Genomic DNA, 4,917 nt, shown 5'->3' on the forward strand with positions numbered 1-4,917 from the left:
ATTTACTGCTGCCCAACATAGTGGTTTGCATAAAATCTGCGCCGCTCGCTCAAAAGGCTGTAGCTGTACTATCAAGTTAAGCTTTATTAGAAAGAGATAGCGCGTTATCCTCGTACAACATTGTTGCGCAGCCATCGTTAGATGACTGGGTCATGATCGCGTGTGAGTTCATCATAGAACACGCAACATGTGCCGCCATGTTCCGTGCGGTTCATCGAATGCATAGACATAGGGTTGCTACATAGTGAACAACACTACCAATATGAATGCCTCATTACCCCGTCTTCGCGCCGCTAGGCACTCCGCTCGGACGATGCTTGTCTCTCTCAGAGACATATTAAGGAATTATAATGGGCAACGATTGTCGATGGTACCACGTCAATATCTGGATGAGGAAACAAAGAATGTGCTATACCTGAAGAACTTGGAGATGAGAAATTCATAGCATGGTGTGGCTTTTAATATGTTATAGATTATTAAAGAGTCTCTATGGTGACACGACTCTCAGTTAACCCGCTGCACATGTTATGGCGAGTAACCTCGGTACTACATTCTACACTTGTGACTCGAGTTTTACCGATGTAATAAAGTTTTTAATCTATACTTTATTCCAGTCGAATAATATTGGTTCTATTTATCGACAATAGGCTTATTTGTTAGTAATAATTAGATACTGTCTAAACGAGGGCGGAACAGGTGGCGAGGGTCGCCACCAGCCGAAGTGTATAACGAGAGTACGCGGAGCAGCCAAAAATACACGGGAGGCAAGTTGATTTCGCTCCCGTCGCTTTCAAGCACTCTCGGGAACAGCAATTACGAGTGAGCAAAAATTTTAAAAAGTTCTTTAGCTCGGCCACCATCTCTCTGAAACCTGTCCCGGTCCGTTTGGCCGCTGAACCGGGACACTTTTTACCGCTCATATTAACGATGGAGGAGATACTAACGCGTGTTTCGCGCAACAGGGCTCGAGTTGTACACAACAGACTCTTAACGGGGAGCCGCATAAGTTAGGAGACCCTGAGTTCCCTTGCACGCGGTGTGGCACGGTAAGGCCCAACCCGGTATCCAAAACATTCTAGAGCTGCTAATTGAACGCACCTGATGTACTTTTCGCCCATCCGCTCTACTCGTACATCATTAAACTTTCGCGTTTCTTCATCTCTTCTACTCGTCTCGCTCTGCTGCTCTCTCTGCAATCGCTCTGGCATTCGTGTACGTTCAGCCTCTCTAGTTTGTTTTGAATGTCACGTATACAATATAACTATATAATGGCGCTCTATGAATCTATATCCTTTATGCTTCTGACGCATGTGCATTAGTAGAATATCATAACTTAATGCATAATGTCACCATAATATATCTCCCTTCCTCTCTTCGTCGTCGGTAGTACAGGCCCCTCTAAGATCTAACATTTCTTCTTGTCACTCTACCTCATCACTTCTCTTTGGTATTACTACGCCCAATTACTGCCATTAATCTCTTCTTCTTGTGTCGCAACAATATATGGCTTCTTCAAATATACAAGGTCCGCGTCTCCGGGCTCTAATTCGCTTTTACATATCTGCGATCCAACGCTAATTTCTTCCGTATTAGCTAGAAAGTACATTCGCTGCGCTGCCATAATCACACATAATCTATGACATAAAATAAACTCTATTCCTCCCCAATTTCACCTGCACGTTGTTTATAAGAACGGGTGTTGATTTATATGTAATGAGCACATTAAACGTTATCACATCGCGTTTGACGTCTTGATCACTCTCCTCCCCCGCTAATGTGATGTTTCGACAGTTGTTTCCTTCAGCAATCTCGCCCGATTAGGTTATATATGGTTCTCATGAGCACTGGGTTCTGGACTAGTCTCTTTGGTGGTATAAGTTATTAAGCGGTTACAGTAGTACGTATGAACTGGTCTTGGCGCGAGCTCATAGGAGACAGTACTCTTCAGTCAAAGGCCAGAACACACTTTCTATTGTGACCGTGCAACGCTTCGCCGCAACTCCCTTCTCGCTATCCGTGAGGGGGAACATATGCAATAGAATTGTCTTGTGGCAATTAACGCTATGCGATTTCCGAGCTGCTCTCCATGCTGTGGCTCACTGTTGGGTGGTAGACTGTCAGCACAAGGTACTTCTACCGTATACTGTGTGTATTATCTATCGTAGGTCGGTGATGTTTTACCCGGCACACGTGTGTATCGTCCGCTCTAGAAGTTGAAAAAATGTGTGGTTCTGACGCCTTATGAGGATACGGTACATAGCAGATTCTAGCTTGAAGGTTTTAATGTTATGCTCCTGATAATGGTAGTTGGTGGTATAATGCAAATAGACAACAAGAACGCTAGTCCTTTGGTGTAGTATAGTACGGAGAAATTTAGCGTTTTGTATGCGCATTGTGAGCCTTTAAGTTACTGCAAACACTCAAATTAAACGAAATGCAAACTTAACGGTGAAATTTGGACTTGCTATATTACTCGTCGACGAAGATATATTACCAACAGCTTTTACTGGTCACCTTGCTCCACAGATTTTTTTGTTGCCGGCGAACGCTGGGAACGTTTGATCTCAACGTTTTCGCGAGGGCGAACAGATAAAAAAGTCATGCAGTGAGTGATTACTGTTGCGCTTTTTTTCTTTTCTGCTCATGGTTACTTGGATGTGGTGCTAGCGCGGGTTCCGGGCGCTGTGCAGCTGGCACCACAATGTTTTCCAAGTAGGTGTTGATAGAGAGTAGTAGATGTATCACGGCCGTGTGGACGCAGTCTCGCGTAGGTTTCGCCAAACGAGGCCTCCGCCTCGCTGTCGTTCTTCGGCCGGTTTCTTCGCGCGTGCGTGAGCGCATGCACAACGAAAAATGCGGTGGTTCTTGCCACCGCCGGGCAACCTTGCAACCTGCCCACCCCTCCACTTGGAAATACATTGTGCCCGCTCACTAGCGCCACTAGCGAAAAATGGCGGTGAAAAGTTGGTAAATAATCTTCGTCGACAAGTAATATAGCAAGTACAACATTTAACCGTTAGTTTGCAGTAACTTAAGACATTTGTGCGACAGAGAATGTGCTTTATTTGGCGTACCGAAGAAGTTATTAAGCGCAAAAAGTTGTCTTTGCTTACTACCTGGAAATTGCCATAGTATGTTCTATAGCCCTGCGGCGGAGCGAAGGGCTATAGTTCTAGAGCTAGCACAACAATAAGATTTTATATCGCAGGGGTTATTGTGGGAAGTGAAGGCACGACCAGTGACACCTGACAGGCACGTAATCAAAGCTGTTAACTGAATTCGTCACTTTTCTTAATGTAGAAAGTGGACTATTTTTATTCAGTTAGATATATAGAAGCAATGTAAACTGTATATACTTAAAGATTCTAGTTACTTGTTACTTTGTGGATGTGAGGCAGCATTGATCTACTACCGTGGACTGGGGAGGCGAAAAACGAAAGTAAAACCTTGCCCAGAATTAAGCTCCCGGCATTCCTAGAGATTCCAATACAAGTTTTTTTTTAACATACTCAAAGTAACTAAACTCTCTCTGAAGTTCTGAACTTGCTCAGTCGATGTAAAAATAACGTTGAAAGATGAAAAGAAATGAAGTAAAAAAAAGAAACTTGAAAATAACCATACCATCATTACCATGATTATAATTCTTGATTTCCTGTCTTTGTCATGTTACCTGACTATGTGTACTGTGTAGTGCATGTCTGTCTGTGTGAATGAAATTGAATAAGAATGTGATTGGTTTCTTAGTCGAGTGAAATGAGATAAAAAATGTGATCGAATGTAATTTGTTGAAGATTTCTTAGCACTGATACTGATACAGTGATAGTTTGATGGCCATACTGGATCAAGGATAGAGAACATGGGTACCAATAAAACCAATGTCATTTACATCAATATAAATATAATATTATATCAGGAGTAGATAATAGGGAAGGAGTGTGACATCAATAAACAAGGGAAATTCGTCATTTACTAGCCTTATAATGCCTACGATTTACTTCGTTAACTCATCCAACTTGTGAGCTACAATCGCCCGGCACAGTACAGTTCGCCTAGCCATCGGTGCCCGAAATCGTTTCCTCGTTATACACCCGCATTCGGCGGAGATACATGACTAAAACGTCACGACAGGATTCGTCCCATGTCTTTGCCGCATTCAATCCAAATCCATTGCCGCGCCTCTAATTCAAACAAAAGGCAGCTACTAACCACAGCTTGATAACTCGCCGCGGGCCAATTGTGCTCGCTGGGAGGATTGAGCCCGATCGAGCGATGCCTCTGATTGCGGGTTGCCGTGTGCCGTGCGCGTTGAAGGCATGCCAGCTATGTGTAGAGGTGGCCTGTGCTAGCGTGTGTACCGGCGGCATCAAAGGTCTATCTCGCGAGTGTGATTGCCAGTGGGAAAAAATACACCGGGGGGCGCGGCGGCAGATTTCGCCCCGAAATCCAAAAAGAGCCCCCGAAACATGATATCGGCGGCGACCCCAAAGCAAAGTGTCGCCTGGAAATCGATTGTCAGGTCGTCGTCCCGCCGCCTTGCCCGATCTCGCTCTGGCCTCTGCGCTTAGCGGCAGCGGTTCCACGGCGCGCTGCGTAGAGTTCTCTCGGGGTATGTGTGGCTGATCAAGTGTTTATCATTTAAGCATTGATGTGTGTGTACTGTACTGTTATTTGCATCTCAAACAAGACTGCATAATAGATTATAGATCTCTAATTATGCACTCTTGATTCAATCAAAGCGCGCGCCGGGCCGCCCGCGCGAATATATACGTGTGCTGCCTGTGCGCCGTGCTTGCGGTTGGTTTGGCCTGCGCGTGTGCGTGCTGTGGTGTGCCGGTGTGCCTGCGCGCGTGCATTGCGTGGTGTGCCTGGCCGCGCGGGCTTGTCGGCGTGCGGCGTGTCTGTTGCCTGCGGCGTGCC

This window comes from Priapulus caudatus, unplaced genomic scaffold, assembly GCF_000485595.1.
Source record: "Priapulus caudatus unplaced genomic scaffold, Priapulus_caudatus-5.0.1 Scaffold917, whole genome shotgun sequence".
NCBI lineage: Eukaryota > Metazoa > Priapulida > Priapulimorpha > Priapulimorphida > Priapulidae > Priapulus > Priapulus caudatus.